This window comes from Thalassophryne amazonica, chromosome 3 (assembly GCF_902500255.1).
Source record: "Thalassophryne amazonica chromosome 3, fThaAma1.1, whole genome shotgun sequence".
Lineage (NCBI taxonomy): Eukaryota > Metazoa > Chordata > Actinopteri > Batrachoidiformes > Batrachoididae > Thalassophryne > Thalassophryne amazonica.
Genome location: NC_047105.1, coordinates 117,212,654 through 117,239,068, shown reverse-complemented (window position 1 = coordinate 117,239,068; position 26,415 = coordinate 117,212,654). Strand labels below are relative to the sequence as shown.

The 26,415-nt window shown below is 41.3% G+C and overlaps 1 long non-coding RNA gene across 1 annotated transcript; it reads left to right on the top strand.

Moving 5' to 3' along the window:
- Positions 1-10,625: 10,625 nt before the first annotated feature.
- On the top strand, positions 10,626-25,573 carry LOC117507495. Its single transcript, XR_004559727.1, has 3 exons — positions 10,626-10,809; positions 19,707-19,709; positions 25,563-25,573. It is a non-coding gene; the product is annotated as an uncharacterized LOC117507495 (long non-coding RNA).
- Positions 25,574-26,415: the final 842 nt, after the last annotated feature.

Here is a 26,415-nt window from a genome sequence, read left to right as displayed (position 1 = left end):
TTTTTTCCCCCTCTCTTTTTTATTTTAGCAAAAATGTCTAATTGCATTATGACCAGAAAAAAACACAGAAAGACATCTGTGTTCCTTGTCCTTGTGTAAGGGTTGAGGAACCTGAAATAACCAGCTTGCATTGCACCCAGTGATTTCCAGTGCCATGACTTACTGCAGTTCACTGAAATGTAGTACTTCCAGTGCTCGGTGACAAAAGATTTCTAGAAATTACTTTGTTGGTGGACTTGAATACCACTGCTGTTATACGAGGTCTGTGATGAAAAAAGCAGTCCTTTTTATTATTTTTTTTCAAAAAATAAATGGATTTGATTCATATGTTTTTACATCAGACAAGCTTGAACCCTTGTGCGCATGCGTGAGTTTTTTCACGCGTGTCGGTGACGTCATTCGCCTGTGGGCAGGTCTTGAGTGAGGAGTGCTCCACCCCGCCCGTCGGAATTTCTTTGTCTGAATAGCCACTGCGGACGGCCCGCGTTGCTTTATCAACATTTTTTCTGGACCTGTGAGGGATATCCGAGTGGACGCTATTCGAGAAATTAAGCTGGTTTTCGGTGAAAAGTTTAACGGCTGATGAGAGGTTATGGGGTGTTTCTGTCACTGTAAGGACTTCCCATGGAGCGGGACGTCGCGCAGCGCTTCCAGGCGCCGTCGTCGGCCTGTTTTGACCTGAAAACATTCTAATTTAAGGCTTAATTCACCCAGGACGTCGTGAGAGAACAGAGAAGATTCAGAACAGGCCAGCATGAGGACTTAATGCGGACATTCCACTGTTTAAGGACATTTGTAATGAAAGACGTGTGCGTAAATTCACCGAGTTGTTTCCGTGACGACTCGACGAATCTGTGTGTGCCGCGACAGGAAAAACACCTCCGTGTTGAAAACCATTTGTAAAATTCAGGCGGCTTTTGATGGCTTTCATCAAGTGAGTAACTGAGAAATTGGTTAACAGCTGGGCATGTTCCAACTTGCCTGTTAAGGTTTCCAACGGAGGTGTTTTTCCTGTCGCGACCCCCCGCGGTCGGGTCCGGCCCGACATGCGACTCTGCCCGCATGTTCTTTCATTACAAAATGTCCGTTAACAATGGAATGTCCGAATAAACTCCTCATGCCGACTTCTTCTGAAAGTTCTCTGTTCTCTGACGACTTCCTGGATCAACAGAGCCTGAAATGTGGAAGTTTTCAACTTGAAACGGCGAGACGCTGCCGCCTCGGAGCGCAGATCGCCGTCAGGTGCCGTGGGCCGTCCTTAAAGTGACACTACCAGACCAAAATCTCTCATCAGCCGTTAAAATTTTTACCGAAAACCAGCTGAATTTATCGAATGGTGCAGCAGTCTCTGAGCCATTCCTAAACAATGAAAAAACGATGAGAGGGTGGGCCACTCCTCGCTCAAAGACTGCCCACAGGCGAATGACGTAACCAACAGGCATGAAAAAACTCTATTTTTTGTTCATTCATGATATTTCAAACATCATCATATTCTTACACTTGGGTCAAAGCAATGTTACAAATGAACTGTTCAAGTTTTTATTCTTCGTCTTATTCTTGGCCTGGCAAACAAATGTGTGGTGCCTTCATGCCATGACCTGGTATGAAGTATATATCACATCCCAAGTTTGCTGATGCAGCCTTTCCCATGGGCCAGGCGAGTAAATTTAAGTTTTCATCCAAGCAAAGTTTTTGAATTTTCCAGTGAATATAAGGTATATTAACAAAATGGCAATTTTATTTTTTTACATTTTGAATTCATGAGTTTGAATGTGTATCTAATCCCCCAGTTATATAAACCTACTTAAAAATTCAGTGCTATCCAGCCACCATGGAACCAGGTAATCAATGAAGAATGGATGGATGCTGTTGTAATTTCATTTCTGCAAAGTTGCATTAAAGTTTCATTTTAATGCATTTTGAGATTTAAAATATGCAAAATAACCCTGATCTTCTCTACTGTGCATTAGCCATTGGAGGGTCACTGAGTCCTAAAACAAAATATCATCAATTTGGTGTTTGCATATGAATGTGCACCCATTGATGAGTGTGCTCATGTCAACATGGGGTTTAAAGGAGTCAGCTGAGACAATTTTAGATCCAATGTGGAGGGGATGGGGGGTTTGTACAGTTCCCCCAGCAACCACCCTCATGGTGTGTTCACGAACGCAGAGCAGCTGGCCTCACTGTGACACACGCTTTAGTCACTGTGGGACATGCAGTGTAGCAAAGAATGTCACTAATCACTACTGACGTAGGCAAGGTTGGCTTCAAATCAGCTCGCTTCTCATTGGAAGCAACAAAGTGGGATTGATTTAAGCAGTGAGAGAAATGTCAGGTTTGGAAATAGGATGTGAAATGCATTCATTCAGTTATGGGGATTTAATGGGTTCCTGCTTTTACTCATGCTTTATGCTCCTTTCCCTCAGATGATGACATTGAAACAATGCCATTTTTCCTCTTTCCGCATAAGTGAATGACAAAATGGAGATGGTTTTAAAGAGCAGTTATTACCGGAAATTGATTTGGATATTCTTTTTCAAAATGACTAAAATGGCCAGTTTAAAATGACAACAAATTTAATTAACAGAGCTCTTCATGAAGATGTCTTGTGACAGCTTCACATCCTATTCAGTCTTGTGTGGTGATGTATAATTAGCTATATGTCACTGAGAGAATGAATACCTCCTTTCCACTTCGGGTGTTTTCCTGTAATGGGCTGGCCTACGTGCTGTTGACCTTTTATCAGCTTGTCATGATTCCTGCTAATATGCACAGGTGTAAAAGAGGGTCCCCATTCTAACTCTGGCAGTCTACGTACAGAACAAGAAGGTGTGAAATGACAAATCCCTCTTAGTTCTAGGTGAAATTATGTACTGGATAACTTCATAACATGAACAGTAATTTGAGTCAGTTATAGGATTAACAAAATTTTGTGTCCCTAGGTCAAGCACTATATTCTCTGTGATGAAATATAAATTTGTATTTACTGACCCTTTGATCAAATTAATATGTAAATCAGGTCACTGTTGTTATGGTGATCTGTTCCCCAACTAAAAGTTCAAAATACAATGGTTGCACTGATGACCCCAAAGCAGAGAACAGACAGCAAGGTAGTCACAATTTCTCGAATCACATTTTGTAAACAGGTGAAGGACAAAACACAGTAGATCAGTTAGTGTAGCAAAGGTGTTTCATGAGGATGTAATTCCAGAAAACAGGTCAAGATAAAAAAAGAAGAAAAAATACAGTGGATCAATGAGCGTGGCAACAGTATCAGTAGGCAACAGTGTCACTGAGGTCTAAGCAAAGGTAGTCCTAAGGTAGTTTCAGGATCTGAAATACACAGAAGTGAAGTGGGTGGAAACAAACATGAAAATTGATTGCCAAAAAACCCAAAAAACAAAAAACAGGAAGTGAGGCATAGAAGTTGAGATAGATCGTATGCGACTACCCATGTGTCAACTTTACTTTCAGCCAAAAGATCTTGCAGATATAGTGACAAATGTTCAGACAGACAATGTCTTGATTATATGCCCCACCAATATGTTGTACAGGCATGTGGCATATAGATTGTAGCTTCTGTAGACTTGAGTAAAAAAAAAAAAAAAGTTTCCAATCATAAAAAGGGTTACTTTATCCTGTTAATGTGACTTCAAGCTTTTATTCTGCTGTCAAGCGTATAGAGGTACCTTTCCGGCTGAGTATAGTCTACCATATGTTTCTGTGAGGCGGCTGACTGATTTCATGCCACTGTTTTGTTCCATATAACTGTGCACAGTGGTACAGTCATATTTGTTACAGAACTGTTTTATTCCATTAAATCTTCTGTGCTGATGTTTGCATACCCATTTCTCTTTGGGCTTCAATTCCAGTTGAGTCTGCTGAAGATGTGATTCATAGCTGCTGTGCTGCTGGCTGGAGTTGGGCCACAGAAAATCTCCACTGTGACCATATGCCTCTGCTGCATGAAGACAGGCAGTATATATGCAGGTAAGCAACATGGCTTTGACTATAGCTTTAGTTGTAAATGTTTCTTGGAGGGGCAAATGCTGCACATGGGACGTACTTGGATGTTCCAACATGACAATGATCCAAAACACAAGGCCAAGTCAATCTGTCACTGGCTACAGCAGAATAAAGGAATGTTCTGAAGTGGCCATCTCAGTCTCCTGACCTCACTATCATTGAGCCACTCTGGAAGATCTCAGACACCCAGTTCATGCAAGACAGCATGAACATTACAGGAACAATTACAGGAACTGGAGGCTTTTTGCCAACAAGAATGGACAGCTTTACCATCAGAGAAAATAAAGAGCCTTGTCCACAACTACCACAAAAGACTCCAAGCTGTCATTGACGTCAAAGGGGGCAATACACGGTATTAAGAATTGGAGTATGTTAGCTTTTGATCAGGGTCTTTTGGGTAGTTTTTGTTGTCATTATGATTTAAACAGAGTAAACACAGTTGTTTGAGAATAAATGGCTTCACCCAACAACTAACCATGAGAGGAAAAAAAAGGTTTTAGTGTTATCATTCATATTCTCTGAAAAATTGTTGGGAAAGTGTAGTGACACGGACCCACAACAGGGGGCGTAAATGAACGGACAATAGAAGGAGTTAAATTTGAACACTTTACTGTTGTGAATGCCACAACCACACACAGCAGATTATAGAATAAATACAAAGTCAATGGATAAAGGTGTTGTGTGGGCAGGCTCGACGATAGGAGACGCCCGTTTAGAGATGAACCGGAACCACACGATTTCCTCCGCCACCGAACCCGAAGGATACTGGAGCTGCCAGGTCCCGAGTCCCCCAGGTGGCCACCGTCTCCGCATGTCGGATCTGGTACTGCTGGCGAAGAGCAAAGACAGTCAAGTATGGGTGTGTGTACACCCAGTAACAACAACGGTGGGAATTCCACCTCCACCTCTAACACACTCGTGCAGCTCCTGTCTCAAACACTTATCTGACGGAAAGCAGAGCGAAGCAGTCGCGGCCCATGCCGGTCCTTCGGGGAGACAGCTGCAACAATGTATCTACTGGAATCAATATTGGAATATTCAGGCTGAGAGTATTACCTCCGTAGGAGAACGATATCTCGGCGACGTGGTGGAGGTGTCATCCTGCTTTTATCCGGGGTGAAGTGCAGATGATCGGTGACAGCTGTCATAGTTGATGAGTGACAGCTGTCACCTCGGCTGTTCCTTTGAGGCGGCAGCGCCCTCTCGTGCCTGAAGCCCGCACTTCAGGCAGGGCGCCCTCTGGTGGTGGGCCAGCAGTACCTCCTGTTCTGGTGGCTCACACAACAAAAATGGCCCAAAAAAAAAAAAAAATCAACAGTTCTGCCAGGCAGAGATGAGACGAAATCACCATCAAGTCACTCTCAAGTCATGAATCAGCAAGTCCCAAGTCAAGTCTCAAGTCATAATTAAAACCAGTTGTTTGCAAGCTAACTTGAGACTTGACTTGGGACTTGCAGATTGATGACTTGAGAATGACTTGGCAAACCTTTGAGCACAACTGGAATTGTGATGTTAAAATGCAGACTAAGTACTATTCGGTACCATAAGTGTGAACTCTATCTAGGACCATAATAGTCTTGATGAGATCAGGTCACACTGTTGACCACTGTTTGGTAGCATCTACTGATGTGGATGTATGATGTGCAATAGTCTAGGCTGTTACTGCAAAATGTTCTCATATATTTCAGATATATATTTTGAAGAAAACAATATCATCTTATGTGATGCTTTTTAAATAAATATGTAAAATCCATTCTTTACAAGTGAAAACTGTCACGTTCAACATATTGTTGCTCATAGCATAGTTATTAGAGTAAATGACTGGATTCCCTGATACCTTGCACATTCCTGCAGATTCTGCAAGTGTTTTATCCTGTGATTGGTGCAGCTTGCAATGCAACCAAAACTGGGTCCCATCACTTTGTTTACTGAAGTAGCTCATGTTAGTTGTTATCAGGCTTGGGGAGTAATGGAATACATGTAATGGCGTTACGTAATTAGAATACAAAAAAAAGGTAACTGTATTCCGCTACAGTTACAGAAAAAAAAGGCATATTCAGATTACAGGTATATTTAGTAAAAATGGGGATTAGTTTGCAGGATTACAGTTTTAATGCATTTTATGATATTATCTGTATATAATATTTTTTTTTCTTTGAAACAAAAACGTCCCTTCATGGACAGCGACATGACATCTCCTAACCGGGCAAAATATTGATGAAGTACACGGATGTTAATGCATTTTCAATGGAGATTCGCGACTGAACACACTCAGAAAAATGCTCACAAAATACATTTTAAAATGTCATTTTGGATATTGAGCCAGTAAAATTAAATTACATTAAATTATGTCAGGAAAGTAAACTTACTCTGACACACACATTCCCAAATATTAGTGTTGAAAGTTACACGGATCTGCGCTGTTCAAGCTGCTGAGCTGAGGCGTCCTGCTGCAGCAGCTGCTGTGTTCAACGCAGCGCGGCTCCTAAAACCATTACAATACATTTATATATATTATATTTTTAAACAATTATCCTTTATTGACCGAGTTTCATTCATGAAGTCAGTGGTGTGGGTACACATCTCTATGTGTGGGTGTGACTGTGAGCGGCACAGCACGGGTCATTATAATCTCATTATTTTAAGGTGCAAATTAAAAAAAATCCCCAGTCTTGTCGAACAGTTTTAATCACTAACGACAAGTATTTTAACTAGACATTGGTCTAGCAGTGGAAAATATCAACTAGACATAAGTGAAGAGTTAATGGTCCGTGTCATCGGGCGACACAGGTACGGCAGGAAACATACAGCTGTTTATCATCCAAATATCACGGACAAAGTGACAAGAAGAACCAAAACCACTTACTTATGGAAGGAAACATTGTCTCCCTTGTTCCTCCATTTGTGGTTTTGCCAAAATGCGTAGCTTTTCCACCTGTTTCTTGAACTTCTATGCACGCAAATCACTAACTTGCCCGGAATTAAAATGGCGACCACGCCTCCTTACTGACAGGATTTACTTAATGGTTTTCATTATGCTTTTGTTCTTATTTTGAAAGTTCAATAAGTGGACTGATATGTTAAACATGGTATAAATGCTACGTGAAAGACTAAAGTAAGATAATTTTACTGAACAAGTAGCAGACCTTTTTTGTTTTGCATATTATTCTGCAAGCCAATTTTAATTACAAATTCATCCGCACACGCCTGAGTTTTCATTATCCTTCATTTGTTTGGCATTTTTTCTTGAAAATTTAGCAGGTGAACACTGGGTGTGTTTAAAACAATATTGTGGATGCTCTTAATTCATAATGTGAAGCATGCCATGTAAAAGAAAAAAGTTTTATTTTTGCTTAATAAACTGTACTATGTAGTCAAGACTATTTCTATTTAGTTTCTTTTGTCTGTATTAGCATATTTGATATTGGAGTAATCCAGAAGTAATAGAAAGTAATCAAATTACATTACTTTAATATTATGGTACTTGGATTATGTTACTGTCCACATTTTTCAACAGGTAACTAGTAATTGTATCGGAATACATTTTTAAAGTAACCCTCCCAACCCTGGTTGTTATACACCTGAATGTGGTGGTAACATACGAGGTCTGTGAGAAAAGTATCGGACCTTTTTATTTTTTTCAAAAACCATATGGATTTGAACCACGTGTGATTGCATCAGACAAGCTTGAACCTTCGTGCGCATGCGTGAGTTTTTTCACGCCTGTTGGTTGCGTCATTCACCTGTGAACAGGCTTTGTGTGAGCAGTGGTCCACCCCTCTCGTCAGATTTTTATTGTGAATAAATGTCTGAATGATTTGAAGCTTTGCTGCATCAATTTTTTTTCCAGAAACTGTGAGAGACCTCCAGGTGGACACCGTTTGAAAATTAATATGGCTTTCAGGGACGATTTTATGGGGATTATACAGATTAAGGAGTGTTACTGCCTCTTTAAGGATGGCCCACAACTGCTGAGAGCGCGGCGCACTCCCAGCGCCGATCGACATGCTCAAACAACCAGATCATTTCCAATGTGAAGGTTTTGTTGATCCGGGACCTCGTCTGACTTTCATAAAAACGCAGGAGACATGGACATCAGCACTTTTTTGACACATTCCACTGTTACAGGAGTTTTTTCATGGAAAGAAAAGTGGAGGGACGTGCCACGGAGCCGTTCATTATGCGGCACAAAACCACCTCCGTGTTGGTCTCACAGGACGGCTTTCAGGTGGATTTCAGATGGATTCCGGTTGCTTTTCAGTCGTGTGATTATCCGATTGTGATTGTGCATGAGCTGGACATGCCCGAACATGTCCTAGAAGGCTTCATCATGGCGTTGCTTTGCGCCATGCGGCTCCACCGCGACGCGTGGAACTCCTCCGCATGTCTGTCTTAATGTGCTGATGTCCATGTCTTTTCACAATTCCTGAAAATTGCTGAAAAAGTGCTGATGTCCACGTCTCCTGCCTTTTTGTGAAAGTCAGACGAGGTCCCGGATCAACAAAGCCTTCATGTTGGAAATGATTTGGTTGTTTGAGCATGTCGATTGGCGCTGGGAGCGCGCCGCGCTCTCAGCAGTTGTGGGCCGTCCTTAAAGCAGCAGTAACACTCCTTAATCTGTATAATCCCCATAAAATCGTCCCTGAAAGCCATATTAATTTTCCGAACGGTGTCCACCTGGAGGTCTCGCACAGTTTCTGGAAAAAAATTGATGCAGCAAAGCTCCAAATCGTTCAGACATTTATTTGCAATAAAAATCCGACGAGAGGGGTGGACCACTGCTCACACAAAGCGTGCTCACAGGCGAATGACGCAACCGACAGGCGTGAAAAAACTCACGCATGTGCACGAAGGTTCAAGCTTGTCTGATGCAATCACACGTGATTCAAATCCATATGGTTTTTGAAAAAATAAAAAGGTCTGATACTTTTCTCACAGACCTCGTACACTAACACCTCTAACACACAGGACACAGTTCTATTATGATCCCCCACGATCCAGAAAAAGTGCAGAAATGGCATGAAATGGCTTACTCCTGCATGTCTCCGATCAAGATGGCTTATAAAGTGCATACCTGCCAACCCGATTGAAAACTAAAGTACTGCTGCGCTCTCAGGCAGAACTGTAACAAATGCTGCTTTTGGTTAACATTTTTACCCCAATGGAAGACAGTCAACCAAGTATCAAGCTTATACACTAGGTCTACCTGCTTTTAAAGATGTCTGAACATGATTGCAGCTGTTAAGACTACAAACACCCGGAAGTGACCACATAATGACGATTTGTCGAATTAGGATGAAATTTTTGAATAGCTTGAAAATTTCACCCTTATTTCAAAACTGGTGCTGCTGATGGCTCTAACTACTGTATACCAAGTTTTTAAAAGATTGACAAAGATGGCTCAAGGAGTTACTGAGATGCTTCAAAACATGCCCAGATTTGCTATTCGGGATGAAACCGAAAGGAACGGTGCTCTGTGGAATAGGGGTATAACAGGGTTTAACTGAACCATATTGAATTGTTCTGGTGTGAAAATGCAAATAATTGCATCAGCAAGGATAATAAATGCTTCGAATTATGTGGCTGTTTTTGTTGTATGTGTGTGTCAGTGTTGCACAGAAGCAGTGTTGCCTGAACTCCATGAAGGAGAATGGATGCATTTTGGGTATGATATCAGCTAGAGATGGGAAATCATGTGAAGTGGACGATGAGCACCAGTGCCCAGATGACTCCAATCAGGCAAGTTGAACTTTGCAGCTCCATCACCATGAAAACTTTTCCAGCAATGTGGTCTTTTTTTAATTTCTGCATTCAGTAGAGAATGAGAGGAATAAAGAATGATTTGTTGGCAAATAGAATGCACATTTGCAGCCATCAAGACATATAACAAATACTGCATTGAATAAAAGTTTCTAGAAACTGTAGAATTTGGCTTGCTGAAGCAGTGCAGGTTATTAGACCCATCAGCAACAGGGAAAATGGCTCCTATATTTTGTTAAAGCCATGCTGAAATCTGAGTATGTGAGTCCATTCAACTGTAATCTCTTTAAACACGCTCCCGGAGCCATTATTAGTAAGAGTTTGGTATGTATGCCAAGAGTAGATTTTTTTGGTAAAGTGAATCAGTTGGTGAATTTATTGGAGAGCAGGTAGAAGTGTATGACAACAGTCATTTTTTCATGCCTCCTTCAGACCTCTGAATAGTTCCATATGAAAATTGTCCCTTTCCTCAGAATCAGCTCAAATTGCATTCCAAGTTTGTCCAAAAGGAAGCCCAGTGGTTTCAGGCCCAGAGCCAGCCGTTCATCTGTAGCAGCTGAGGCTGAAACTTTATGACAGGTCATTGTTTAAAAGAATGAAAACATATGAAAGCTGAACTTTCTTTGCTTGATGCGTGGTTCGGCTATGAGCGCTGTACACAATCCTTTGCAGATTTTTTTCTTCTCAAGGCTGAAGGAGCTTGCCTGCCTGTTTAGTTGTTACTGCTCCCCCTCCTCTAGTTAAAGTGGAGGGTAATAAAGAGGGGTGGTGATGAGAGATGGAAGTGCCCCCTGGTGACACAACACTCTCTGCTGTTGTGTCTGGTTTAGCAGGTGTGCTGCAGCTGCTGTGCCCTCGGCCTACACGTGCGTAGGGAAGGACTTAGCTGTGATGCACACCGGCACCTACCATACCCCTGTGGACACGTCTTCCTTGCCTGCTGTGAAGAAAAAGAAGCTGTAAGCCAGTTACCTCTGAGGAGGAGGCAGAAGCCCAAATCGACCGCTATGCCCACAAAAGGTATCTGTTTCCTAATGTAGCTTTCACTATCATGGAACCTCTATTAAATCTTGTCTTTTTATGTGTCATAAACTAATTGCATCATGAACCCAAAAGGCCATTTAACTGAGATTATTCAAGATTTGAAATAATAATGGAGTCAGTCAGTTAGACACAGTAAGTCCACAAAGTAACAGGCTGTACATTCAGGTGACCATATTTTGATTACTGAAAACCAGGACACTTGGACTGGCAATGAGAAACTTGAATACGGGTCAATTTAATGGCCCATTGAAAAATAATGAAACTCAGGACATTGTCATAGCTTTCTAAAAACAACCTAGGACAGCCAGGACAGGATGTGAAAACAGGACATGTCCAGAGAAAACAGGACATTTAGTCACCCTACTGTACATGTAATAGACAAATCCTCCAAGACGCCACCCTTATATTTCTGATAAGCTGGTTTGAAGGTCAAGTGGGTTGGTTCTAAGTATTGCTTAATTTACGGCCATCAAATAAGCATTGACCCATGAGAAAGACCAGCATGATCTTTGTGGGACAAATGAAGCTGGAATATACCCATATATCTTGAAGTTGCATGGCTAGCTAATGGTAACAAGCTAGCTAACTTGGCTTTGGGTGATTTTTGGGGTGCAGTGGGATTAATAACTGGTGGCTTAGTTGCAGGTATTGAAAAATATGACCATCATATAGTTTTGATGACTGTGGCACTGTCTGTGTTGCTACGATTACCAAGCTAACAATACCTGCTAATGTGCTACCATAGAAATCAGCACTGCCAACCGTCCCACACTGGGCGGGACAGTACCGGTATTTGCCCCCTGTCCTGTATCCCGCATGTGTGTGAGGGACGCCCATTAGTCCCATATTTGTGTGGGTCCAGGCACGCCCTGGACCCCCCGAGTTACGCTTTGCACCCTTTGCGTGCGCAGCCATGAGTAGGTGTTCCACATTAGTAAGTTCAAATGTTGGCAGGTATGACAAATTAAATACTAAAATTTTACTCAATCTTTCAACAGACTTTTGGCCTCTCTGATACCCTGCTTCTCGCCGAGTGAATAGAAAATAAGAATGAATGACTTTCACTCAGTGGAAGCACTGTGCCACACATTTATTGGATGGTCTTACAGTAAATTAACTACACAGCATGGATTTTATCTCAGATATTTGTAACAGAATGCTCAAAAAGGGCAAAACACATTGGAGTCTGCTCGCAGATGGCTGCCTTCACTTTGCACACGAGCTGTCACTAAAATCAACCACACCCATAAATATTCATAACTTTATGGCTTAAAATAGTTTCAGAACTATTTGGCAACTCCATGCAAACTAATGCACATTTAGACACAGGTGAGGGCCAATAAACCTCTTATTTTGGGCCATGTTCACATCTTTTAATATGCCAAATAAAATAAAGGCAGATAGGCCTTCCAGGTTGCTCATAAAGCCGTGTTATTAATCACAGGATGCTTGTGGCCACTGGAGGCACTGTTGTTACAACAAAATCGATGACAATCATCTGGCTCATATTTGAATTAGAAAGAAGCAGTGGTGGGCACACTTCCGATAATCCAATAACAGATAATTATCGCAGATAATGTTTTTATTATCGGATTATCTTTTCAGATAAATTTAAAAACCATCATCGGAGTAATTATCTTCCGATGAATTACCGTCCAATAACTTTTAGTACTAAACTAAGATGAACAGTGAAAAACATTTTTAAAACTGTTAAAGCTGTTGAGAACTACTTCTTAAAAGTTTCCTAATAGGCATGTTGTTCTACTCTCTGCAAACAGAAACCACTCTATTCTCTATAAACAAAAGAGAACTGGTAATCAAAAAAAAAGTAATTTCCTTTAACACCATACTAATATAATCCCAATGTCACCAAGTCATCCAGAGGCATACATGTTTAATTTATGGTTCAAATTTTAACCACTCATTTTAGACAAGTTATTTAAAATTATCGTCATGTCTGAAGATTATAAAGTGAAAATATCAGATATATGTTTTCGTTTTAAAGTAATGTACTAATTTTTAAGGTTTTGTGAGCACATGCTGTGCCAGGCAGCAATGCATTATGGGTAGCATAAGGTAATCTCAGACGTTCACGACAGGACAAATGCATTTCAGACACTCTGTTCATGGTCCACAGATAACAGCATTAACCTCTAGTGCCTAAAACTCTCATGAATATATTCTCTGGGTTTATAGACGTTAGTGTATTTGCGTTTGTTAAATTCCACGCATCTTAAATGTAGCAGACACGGGTTATCTGGAATTTTGTTTGACATTTTTTCAAGGCCGCTACTGCCATCTACTGGCCAGGAGTGTTCATGGCAGTATTAAACATCTGGGTACATAGCTGCTCTCAAAGTGTTGTTATTGTCCATTGTCCAGGCACTTTTTGTGTGCATATATTTGTTAACTTTGTATTCTAAAACTACGGTTAGAGGTAATTCTGACTCCTTATCGGTCCACACGAATGAGGTTGGCGCCATGTTTTTAGTTTTTGTGGAAGTGACGACAAGAGAATAAGGCTCCTGATTGGATAGAATTTTAATCAGTACCGCCACCCAAAGGTTTGGCAGACTAATTACAACACATTTATACGGTTTGATGTGGATGGATTTTTTTTTTTTAAACGACGTAGTGTGGATGAAGTTTTTTTCCCCAAACTGAAAGGGTAAGATATTCGGTTTTACAAATACCCGACAACATGTGTACATGGCCTTATGTCTGTGAAAGGCACTATATAAATAAATTTACTTACTTACTTACTAATACTGAGTGCACGTTTGACAACATCATAAAAGTTTTAAAACATGCAATTGCGATGACACTTCCAGGGCTCCGTAAAAATGCCTGCTTTTACAAATAAAAATGGAATATTTTACAAAAGCACATTTATCTTTAAACCAACACACAACACATGTCACATTAACGTGTTGGTTTACATAATGGATTACTGAACCAATCACTGTTTAGCACTTTTACCCAGAATGCTTTGTGGTCTGTGTTTGTTACAAAACCTCAGAATTAGTGCCTTATTCAACATTAAAAGATATATGTTGTATTTTAACTTTGTACAAATGACAGACTTGACATTAATGAAGTTATTCTATCAGTATTTTCAAAAAACCATAAGTTAGTATGACTTTATTTTTCAAGACCTCCGCCTGACCGGAGTGTTGAAATTGATAGGGTGGTGTCCTTATGGTTGCTCTCAGTGTGTCTCTGTTGTGTGAGTGTTGTTGTAAACAAGAGCTTCCAGTAGAGGCAGAATGTTGAAAGAAAAATTATGATTAGTAAAGAGTTGATTTGGGGGGTGCTCTCAGGATTTGTCTGTGTTGCTTCCTGCAGGGGGCAGCATGGTCAAACATTCTTGCTTATTCTTTAGGTCTTCTCCCACTTTTGATGCTTTCAAAAGCGATTGTGTTAAAAATCAATTTCAGCTCTTTAGTAACTGTAAATGTCCCATAGACTTCACCGGAAGTTATTGGTTATCTGTAACTTCCAATACATTTTTGGGTGGTTTATCGGTTTATCTTTATCATCTTATTATCTGTTATCGAAGTTAATTTTTGGTTATCTGTGCCCACCACTGGAAAGAAGTACTCAGGCACGTTTTTGAAGAATTTTGAGAACAAAATATGAAACAACTGTTTTTTGTCTCTTTTTTATTTTCAGTATTACTTCATTGTTTTGTTTTTTACTCACTTACTCATCTTCAACAGCTTATCCGGGATTGGGTCGCAGGGAAAACATTTCCAGCAGGGGACCCCAGATTTCCTTTCCCGGGCCACATCATCCACCTCTGACTGGGGGATCCCGAGGCGTTCCCAGGCCAGTGTGGAGATATAATTTCTACACCTAGTCCTGGGTCTTCCCTGGAGTCTCCTCCCAGCTGGACATGTCTGGAACACCTCCCTAGGGAGTTGCCAGGAGGCATCCTTACCGGATGCCTGAACACCTCACCTGGCTCCTTTCAACGCAAAGGAGCAGCGGCTCTACTCCGAGCTCCGGACCTTATCCCGAAGGGAGACACCAGGCAACCAGGCAGGGGTCTTCAACTCCAGTCCCCAAGGACCGGTGTCCTGTAACGTTTAGAAGTGTCACTGCTTCAACTCACCTGAGTCAATTAATGAGGTCATTAGCAGAACTCTGGAGAACTTAACTGCATACTGAGGAAGTAATTCACCCATTTGATTCAGGTGTGTTGGATCAGGAACACATCTAAAAGGTACAGGACACCGGCCTTCGAGGACTGCTGTTGAAGACCCTTGTCCTAAGGAAACCCATTTTGGCTGCTTGTACCCACGATCTAGTTCTTTCAGTCATGACCAAACCCTTGTGACCATAGGTGAGAGTAGGAACGAAGATTGACCAATAGATTGAGAGGTTCGCCTTTTGGCTCAGCTCCCTTTATGACACAACAGTATGGTAGAGAGCAAGCAACACCGCCCCTGCTGCGTCGATTCTCCGGCCAATCTCATGCTCCATTATCCCCTCACTCGTGAACAAGACCCCAGAGGTACTTGAATTCCTTCACTTTGGGCAAGACCGAATTCCCTACCTGGAGTAGGCAATCCCTTGGCTTCCTGCTGAGAACCATGGCCTCGATATCCTGTCCATGAATATCACAAACAGGATTTGTGACAAGGCGCAGCCGTTATGTTTTTTAATCAACTGAAAAAAGTCAGGTTAACTTGTTGGCTTAAAAAAAAACAACAACATTAAAGTACTATACTGCACGGCAGCAACACATGATTATTTTAATTTACATTCAATTTATTTATTATATTTCAATTATTTGATTGCTTATATGCAGAAAGCACAAAACTAATCAACAAAAGCTCAAAGATATTCAGTTTGCAGATCTATGAAATAAACAGTAGAAGTAAATTCAAACCTGAACAAGCATTGTGAGAGACTAATTAAAGGTTTATCTTGACTGCCAAAGATAAGATAGACCCGGGTTCGAATGTCTCTTATGCTACCTTTCTGTATCTTTTAACAAGACACTTAATCTGCATTGTCTCAGTCCATCAGCTGTGAATGGGTACCACCTTTGACTGGGAAAGTAATCTGTGTCAGACTGGTGTCCTGTCCAGGAAGCGTTATAGGCTCTCATCTACTTGATGCTATGGAATCCAGAGATAAGCACTGGCACCAGAGGGCCTCTGGGTCTGTGTAGGACTTCTTGACTGATAGAAAATAATGATCAAAACAGTTCAACTGATTATTGTTCTTTTGATTGCCAAAACAATGCACTGCTGTCTCGCTGCTATGTATCTCCAAATGTTGCTAGTTAACTGGTTTCTTATTTTGTGTAATATTTTAAAGTTGGAGACATTTTACCCAGAATGTTTTCTTTCTTTTCTTTTCTTTTTTTCTGGTGAGAGGCCCAACTAAATATTTCTTGTTTTAATAAAGAGGCTGTGAGTCATAAGTCTGAAAAAGTATCTTCCATGGAAATAATTACTGTCCATCACTGGAGTTCTGCTTAAATGTTTTCTCCCAGCAGCTCTGCTTTCAGTGTGATGGAAATGGATGTTAAAACATCTTCAGCGTCTGTGATGTATGCGCTTTCATTTTAAAATTAGTTTTTGCACAGTTCACATTTCCACATCAACAGTTCTTCAGTACAGCAACATAATCACAAATTACTCATCACACTTGTGTTCTCTGTTTCTTATTGGAACTTAGATACTGTTTACATTCACAATTGAATTCCATTCGGTCACAACACTACATTCAAAAGACCATCCCCTCCATCACCTCAACAAAATTAAAATGGCATAAAATGAGGACCGACAATAAGAAATCAGGTCAAGTTTGATGAACCAGATCAATCTAAACAGCAAATTTGTTTTGCCTGTGTAATATCCCACAGACATGTCTGTTATCTGCTGGATGGTGAGTGAATACTTGATTGATGATGGATTAGAAGCAGCTGTGGCTGTCTGTGAAAGAAACAGACTTTTCGTCACAAAACCCTACTAAATCAGAGAATCAAGCCATTACTTTCTTAGTATTTCTCAGCAGTTACATTCTAAACCTCAAATAGCACAAGCAAATAGCCTCTCCAGGAACTATCACCTTATTGTTGGTTTGTGTGTCCTTATGAACCTAAGAGCTGTGTTGTCTAGAGCCCTCGTGCTCCTGTTAGAGTCTCGCCTGGCAAATTGGCTAGGTGAGGGGCCAGACGAAGAATCGTTCGCAAAGCTTCCATGGACAAATGACACAGAGGGAATGTGACCCAGCCCGGAGGAAACATGGGGCCAGGACAGGATGGAGAGCCCATCAGCAAGTGCCTGCTGGCCAGGTTTGCCACTGAGCTTGGCTGAGCTCAGCTGGAAGAGGCAATGTGGACTTTCCATCTAAACCCTGTGGGTTCACCACCCACAGGGGGAACCTCAGGGGTCGGGTACGCTGTCCCATGGGTGGCAGGGAAAATGCCTTGATGGCAGCAGAAGCTAGCTCTGGGGGAGTGGAATGTCACTTCCCCAGAGCTTGTGCGGAACGTAGAGCACTACCAGGTAGATCTGGTGGGCCTTGCCTCCAGGCACAGCCTTGGCTCTGGAAACCACTCTCCTTGATAGGGATTGGACCTTATTCTAATGTGGAGTTGCCCAGGGTGTGAGGTGCCAGATTGTGTGGGGATACTCACGAGTCGAACAGCAGTTCGGAATATTTGGCCTTCTTGGAGTCACTGGCTGGAGAGCTGTCAAATGATCACCATCTGGTGGTGAGTTGGAACAAAGGGTGGGAGAGGACTTTGGACAGACCTGGTAAGCCCAAACGGATAGTGTTGGGTGAACTGGGAATGTCTGTAGGCACCCACTGTCTGAGAGATCTTAACTCACATCTCCAGTTGAGCATTTCTGGCATCTCTGTGGAAGTTGGGGGCATTGAACCAGAATATTGAAGTTTACATTGTTGAAGCTGCAGCAGGGAGCTGTGGACTGAAGGTCTTAGGTACCTCAAGTAGTGGTAACCCTCGAACACCATGGTGGACACCAGTGGTCAGGGAAGCCCTCCGACTGAAGAAGAAGTCTTTCCAGGATATGTTATCTCAGAGGACTCTGGAGGCAGTTGCAAGGCACTGATAGGCCCAAAGAGGGGCAGCCTCTGTTATGGGTGATGCAAAGCAGTGGGTGTGGGAGGAGTTCGGAGCAGCCATGGAGAAGGACTATCAGTCAGCACCAATGTGCTTCTAGAGGACAGTGCAGCACCTCAGGAGAGGAAAACTGGGAACTATCCAAGCTGTATACAGTAAGGATGGGACTCTATGGACCTCAACTAAAGAAATAATCAGGTACTGGAAGGAACACTTTGAGGAACTCCTGCATCAGACTGGAGCACCCTCTGTAATACAGGAAGAGCTGGAAACTGATGGGGGATAATCATCCCACCCATGCACACAACAAGCACCAAGAACCTGCAGATACCAGTTGGCAACATGAGAGATGCACTAATGAAAAGAAATCCCACTACCCTGCGCCCAGCAGAAGCCAGGAGGAGCCTGGCGAGAGATGAGGGGGAAGGAGCAGAGAACCCAGCAGAGGTCCTGGCTCTGTGAATGCAACAGTGACACATGGAACTCCATTCACAGTTATTTATGACACTATTGATCTTTGTAGGTTCAACAATCAGTATAATCAAGATCACTTATGTTTGGTGTTGATGCAAATCTTGGCACATGACCGAAGCAAACATCATGCCTTCTTCTGTGAATCTGTGCAAATATGTGGACTGCACTTCTGAGCTTCTGTACAGTCACATATTTGCACAGATTCACAGAAGGAGACCTTCTATGGCAAAGTAGACCGTAAACCGTTTGAATGTTCCAGCAAAATGTTACAGCCAAAATGCTGGTGTGATCTACCCCTAAAAGATTTGTCAGTGTTCCTGGTTTAAGAGATGTTTCTTTTATTCTTAAGGTTAGTCCATGATTATGCACTTCTTATTGTAAAAGGTTTTATTGAGGCATTGAAGAAGTAATCATAGATTTCCTTGGTGTTATGCAAATCAGAAAAAGTTTTATACTTATGAAGAGAAAGATTTGGTCGAGAGAAAGTGGGCACATTTTCATGGGCTTGTGTATGTCAGCAGTTATCTATGTGTTCAGTTGGGAGTTCCAAAACACAGATGCTTCAGGTTGATTGGTCAGCAATTGTGTTACCCTTTCCAAATAATGGGAAAGGTTGTGTGCAAGCAATGATGAATCAGGAACAGATGGTGGCTCAATCTGCCGTACCAGCACAGGCTAGCAAAGTTTTCTCTGTTTGTGATGCATGAAGCACCTAATGCTGAGACATTTTAGCAGTGAGGGATCTTTGTTATTGTCCCTCAATGGCAAAAGTTGTAGTGTCCACTTTTCAAGCCATTAAATCATTGTTCAAAGATGTTGACCACTTCTGTCAATGCAGGACCTTCAGTACCAAAACTGAAGGCCAGCAAAAATATCTGTTCTCACTGATGAGATCAGGAGCCTGATATTTGGACCAATGAAGTTTATTCTTCCCCATTAGGGGTGTTGAGGAATCCTTGAGCATATGTCTGGAGGTGTTGCGCTTTAGTGCAGCAGATAACAGAATATTTACAGAGGAATCCTTCAAATGGTGACACAGGCACCAAATTTGGCAAAAGTACACCTAAGATATTACTTTTCGACGGTCCACTTGAATTTTCAATAGGCGGCCACGTAGGGGTCAGTTGAAGAATTACATAGGGGTCAAAATATAAAATGCTCATATTGAAAATTATACCACATTATTTGTCTGATTGTAAAGATTCCACAACGGTATAGTTTGGACTATCTATGACTGAATTCTATTGAGTTAGGGGGTAAAAACAACAAGAATGGTGACAATGTTCAGTATCAGTTTGTACAAAAGTTACAGTTGCTCCAGTTTTGGTCAAAGGTGATGCAAATTATTGGTTGAGTAATAGGGTTTCAAAAAGGAATAATTTGCACCATGTATCATGCTTAGTTATTACGTTACGGGGTACCATGTTACACGTCATAGAATTCAATGGACGTCAACATTATTGACCTTTACTTTAGAGACTAAGTATTCAGCACAGTCAAAATTATTCCATTATTAATCCAAGTAGTTCAATCAACTATTTGCACACTTTTTTACTAAAATTGGAGCAACTTTAACTTTTGACCCCTCGGAATGGTGAGGGGGAGTGCCAGATCTCTGGATCTCCAGAGGGATAAAGCCCCATTTATTTTTTTGTCTAGATTGCAGTGATCATTACCACAACCATCAACAGGTCAGCTGTACTGTACATATGCAGCTGGTAATTCACGTTCATAACAACAAAATAACTGCCAAAACTCCAAGAGCAACCGGTCCACTGCATCTGAACACATCGGTATCTTTCAGCTGTAAAGATGCGCCATTTGCAGATGAGGTTACATTAATAATGCTTCATGATTACATTAACGTTGTCTTCTATAGTGATTCTGGTGAAATGGTTTTGTAGATGAAACCCGATTTGTTCATTTGCCTAATGTTCTACATGAATTCCACACATGGATTTTGGTTTCATATAGAATAGAATAGAATAGAATAGAATGTTTTTGTTACGTCCAGCAAGAACATAATAAAATCATTGCCGTTTATTTATTTGTCTGTCTGTCTGTCTGACTGTTAGCAGGATGATGTCAAAACTACTGCACAGATTTGATGACATTTTTACCACAGATAGATATTAGGCCATGGAAGACCATTAAATTTTGGAGGTGATCCGGATCCGGGATCTGGATTCTGGATCAAGTTTCACTTGATATAGGCTCTGAAGGATTATTGTTAGTAGGAGTACATTAAACTACTGCATAGATTTTGGCAAAGTTTTCACCAGAGGTGGAACGAAGTCACTGGTCAAGTCATTCTCAAGTCATCAATCTGCAAGTCCCAAGTCAAGTCCCAAGACAGCTTGCAAACAATTGGTGGTCATTATGATTTGAAACTTGACTTGGGACTTGCTGATTCACAACTTGAGAGACTTGGTGACTTTGTCCAAGCTCTGGTTTTCACCACAGATACATATTACAGGGGATGGAAGACTCTGGATTCTGGATCAAGATTTCACTTTATATAGGCTTTGAAGGATTACGTCAACACTACACAGATTTTCACCACATTTGCACCACATATACAATACATGGGCATGGAAGATTCCACGGAATTTATAGGTGATCCAGATCCAGATTGGCAGATGTCCGAAATCTCTGATTGCTCTTATTTGTCAGTGTGCATACCAAGCACAACAAAATTAAAAAGTGCAATCTCACCTCAGGGTGCATATGCCCATAATAAGTAAATACTAAAATGATACTAAAATGACTAAAATGATACTAAACTACACTCAACAAAAATATAAATGCAACACTTTTGGTTTTGCTCCCATTTTGTATGAGATGAACTCAAAGATCTAAAACTTTTTCCACATACACAATATCACCATTTCCCTCAAATATTGTTCACAAACCAGTCTAAATCTGTGATAGTGAGCACTTCTCCTTTGCTGAGATAATCCATCCCACCTCACAGGTGTGCCATATCAAGATACTAATAGGCCACTCTGAAAGGTGCAGTTTTGTTTTACTGGGGGGGATACCAGTCAGTATCTGGTGTGACCACCATTTGCCTCATGCAGTGCAACACATCTCCTTCACATAGAGTTGATCAGTTGTCAACTGTGGCCTGTAGTGATTTTTGCTAAATTTACTGTGTACACTCAAAAAATGACTCATTGGATGAACTCAATTTAATTATGAGCAGGATTTCCATCTAATAAATATATGTATCCACAACTCAAATGAAGCACATGCGTTCAAGATAATTTAATTTAGTTGGGACCACATAAATTTTTTAGATGAAAATTCAATCCAATGTTTCAGTTTTTGTGTAGGTTTAGACACCATACTCAACAGGTTTGCTCAGCTCTTTGGCAATTTCAATGACACAGAGGCCATTTTGGTGGCCATATTGAATTACACCAGTAAATGAGAAATGGTGAGGAGAGTTGTTTCAGTGCATTCCTTGGTCCTGAAGAGATGGGGTTAGACACCAAAATCAATATCATAGCTCAATTCCTTGAGAGGTTATTTGCCATTTTATATGGCATCCATGATGGCCGCCATCTTGAATTTCACCCTTCCTGCCCATGATCCACAATGCGCAGACAGATATTTTTTACTCACCTAGAGGTGTCCAGTAGCCAAACTTAGGGTACAGTTGATTGCACATGGGACCTCCCCCAGGCCCTGGACTAAATGAGATCATGGCCACAAGTGGCTGCCATGTGTTTCCGTTGTAGGATGAATGGGTGGAGAGACTCTGTGAGAAATTCTGATGTCCATAAGTAGCTCACAGTTGTAGCTCACAGTTGCACTTCTGCTTCTTCAAGATGAAAGGAATCAACTGAGGGGATTCGGGGAACTGATGTTTCATGCATGGCTATTTGGAGGGTTTTTCCACAATGTACAACTTGAACAAAAACCTGGGATAGACCCAGAACATATGGCAAGATTAAATATGCTATTTGACCTGTGAATGTCTTTGAAGGAGCTGGAGGAATGGGTTCCTTTGGGCTATGTCACTTCACCAAAGGAAACGGGGACATTCAGATATTTTGGCTTTTTTCCCCCTCTCTTTTTTATTTTAGCAAAAATGTCTAATTGCATTATGACCAGAAAAAAACACAGAAAGACATCTGTGTTCCTTGTCCTTGTGTAAGGGTTGAGGAACCTGAAATAACCAGCTTGCATTGCACCCAGTGATTTCCAGTGCCATGACTTACTGCAGTTCACTGAAATGTAGTACTTCCAGTGCTCGGTGACAAAAGATTTCTAGAAATTACTTTGTTGGTGGACTTGAATACCACTGCTGTTATACGAGGTCTGTGATGAAAAAAGCAGTCCTTTTTATTATTTTTTTTCAAAAAATAAATGGATTTGATTCATATGTTTTTACATCAGACAAGCTTGAACCCTTGTGCGCATGCGTGAGTTTTTTCACGCGTGTCGGTGACGTCATTCGCCTGTGGGCAGGTCTTGAGTGAGGAGTGCTCCACCCCGCCCGTCGGAATTTCTTTGTCTGAATAGCCACTGCGGACGGCCCGCGTTGCTTTATCAACATTTTTTCTGGACCTGTGAGGGATATCCGAGTGGACGCTATTCGAGAAATTAAGCTGGTTTTCGGTGAAAAGTTTAACGGCTGATGAGAGGTTATGGGGTGTTTCTGTCACTGTAAGGACTTCCCATGGAGCGGGACGTCGCGCAGCGCTTCCAGGCGCCGTCGTCGGCCTGTTTTGACCTGAAAACATTCTAATTTAAGGCTTAATTCACCCAGGACGTCGTGAGAGAACAGAGAAGATTCAGAACAGGCCAGCATGAGGACTTAATGCGGACATTCCACTGTTTAAGGACATTTTGTAATGAAAGACGTGTGCGTAAATTCACCGAGTTGTTTCCGTGACGACTCGACGAATCTGTGTGTGCCGCGACAGGAAAAACACCTCCGTGTTGAAAACCATTTGTAAAATTCAGGCGGCTTTTGATGGCTTTCATCAAGTGAGTAACTGAGAAATTGGTTAACAGCTGGGCATGTTCCAACTTGCCTGTTAAGGTTTCCAACGGAGGTGTTTTTCCTGTCGCGACCCCCCGCGGTCGGGTCCGGCCCGACATGCGACTCTGCCCGCACGTTCTTTCATTACAAAATGTCCGTTAACAATGGAATGTCCGAATAAACTCCTCATGCCGACTTCTTCTGAAAGTTCTCTGTTCTCTGACGACTTCCTGGATCAACAGAGCCTGAAATGTGGAAGTTTTCAACTTGAAACGGCGAGACGCTGCCGCCTCGGAGCGCAGATCGCCGTCAGGTGCCGTGGGCCGTCCTTAAAGTGACACTACCAGACCAAAATCTCTCATCAGCCGTTAAAATTTTTACCGAAAACCAGCTGAATTTATCGAATGGTGCAGCAGTCTCTGAGCCATTCCTAAACAATGAAAAAACGATGAGAGGGTGGGCCACTCCTCGCTCAAAGACTGCCCACAGGCGAATGACGTAACCAACAGGCATGAAAAAACTCTTTTTTTTGTTCATTCATGATATTTCAAACATCATCATTCTTACACTTGGGTCAAAGCAATGTTACAAATGAACTGTTCAAGTTTTTATTCTTCGTCTTATTCTTGGCCTGGCAAACAAATGTGTGGTGCCTTCATGCCATGACCTGGTATGAAGTATATATCACATCCCAAGTTTGCTGATGCAGCCTTTCCCATGGGCCAGGCGAGTAAATTTAAGTTTTCATCCAAGCAAAGTTTTTGAATTTTCCAGTGAATATAAGGTATATTAACAAAATGGCAATTTTATTTTTTTACATTTTGAATTCATGAGTTTGAATGTGTATCTAATCCCCCAGTTATATAAACCTACTTAAAAATTCAGTGCTATCCAGCCACCATGGAACCAGGTAATCAATGAAGAATGGATGGATGCTGTTGTAATTTCATTTCTGCAAAGTTGCATTAAAGTTTCATTTTAATGCATTTTGAGATTTAAAATATGCAAAACCCTGATCTTCTCTACTGTGCATTAGCCATTGGAGGGTCACTGAGTCCTAAAACAAAATATCATCAATTTGGTGTTTGCATATGAATGTGCACCCATTGATGAGTGTGCTCATGTCAACATGGGGTTTAAAGGAGTCAGCTGAGACAATTTTAGATCCAATGTGGAGGGGATGGGGGGTTTGTACAGTTCCCCCAGCAACCACCCTCATGGTGTGTTCACGAACGCAGAGCAGCTGGCCTCACTGTGACACACGCTTTAGTCACTGTGGACATGCAGTGTAGCAAAGAATGTCACTAATCACTACTGACGTAGGCAAGGTTGGCTTCAAATCAGCTCGCTTCTCATTGGAAGCAACAAAGTGGGATTGATTTAAGCAGTGAGAGAAATGTCAGGTTTGGAAATAGGATGTGAAATGCATTCATTCAGTTATGGGGATTTAATGGGTTCCTGCTTTTACTCATGCTTTATGCTCCTTTCCCTCAGATGATGACATTGAAACAATGCCATTTTTCCTCTTCCGCATAAGTGAATGACAAAATGGAGATGGTTTTAAAGAGCAGTTATTACCGGAAATTGATTTGGATATTCTTTTTCAAAATGACTAAAATGGCCAGTTTAAAATGACAACAAATTTAATTAACAGAGCTCTTCATGAAGATGTCTTGTGACAGCTTCACATCCTATTCAGTCTTGTGTGGTGATGTATAATTAGCTATATGTCACTGAGAGAATGAATACCTCCTTTCCACTTCGGGTGTTTTCCTGTAATGGGCTGGCCTACGTGCTGTTGACCTTTTATCAGCTTGTCATGATTCCTGCTAATATGCACAGGTGTAAAAGAGGGTCCCCATTCTAACTCTGGCAGTCTACGTACAGAACAAGAAGGTGTGAAATGACAAATCCCTCTTAGTTCTAGGTGAAATTATGTACTGGATAACTTCATAACATGAACAGTAATTTGAGTCAGTTTAGGATTAACAAAATTTTGTGTCCCTAGGTCAAGCACTATATTCTCTGTGATGAAATATAAATTTGTATTTACTGACCCTTTGATCAAATTAATATGTAAATCAGGTCACTGTTGTTATGGTGATCTGTTCCCCAACTAAAAGTTCAAAATACAATGGTTGCACTGATGACCCCAAGCAGACAGCAAGGTAGTCACAATTTCTCGAATCACATTTTGTAAACAGGTGAAGGACAAAACACAGTAGATCAGTTAGTGTAGCAAAGGTGTTTCATGAGGATGTAATTCCAGAAAACAGGTCAAGATAAAAAAAGAAGAAAAAATACAGTGGATCAATGAGCGTGGCAACAGTATCAGTAGGCAACAGTGTCACTGAGGTCTAAGCAAAGGTAGTCCTAAGGTAGTTTCAGGATCTGAAATACACAGAAGTGAAGTGGGTGGAAACAAACATGAAAATTGATTGCCAAAAAACCCAAAAAACAAAAAACAGGAAGTGAGGCATAGAAGTTGAGATAGATCGTATGCGACTACCCATGTGTCAACTTTACTTTCAGCCAAAAGATCTTGCAGATATAGTGACAAATGTTCAGACAGACAATGTCTTGATTATGCCCCACCAATATGTTGTACAGGCATGTGGCATATAGATTGTAGCTTCTGTAGACTTGAGTAAAAAAAAAAAAAAGTTTCCAATCATAAAAAGGGTTACTTTATCCTGTTAATGTGACTTCAAGCTTTTATTCTGCTGTCAAGCGTATAGAGGTACCTTTCCGGCTGAGTATAGTCTACCATATGTTTCTGTGAGGCGGCTGACTGATTTCATGCCACTGTTTTGTTCCATATAACTGTGCACAGTGGTACAGTCATATTTGTTACAGAACTGTTTTATTCCATTAAATCTTCTGTGCTGATGTTTGCATACCCATTTCTCTTTGGGCTTCAATTCCAGTTGAGTCTGCTGAAGATGTGATTCATAGCTGCTGTGCTGCTGGCTGGAGTTGGGCCACAGAAAATCTCCACTGTGACCATATG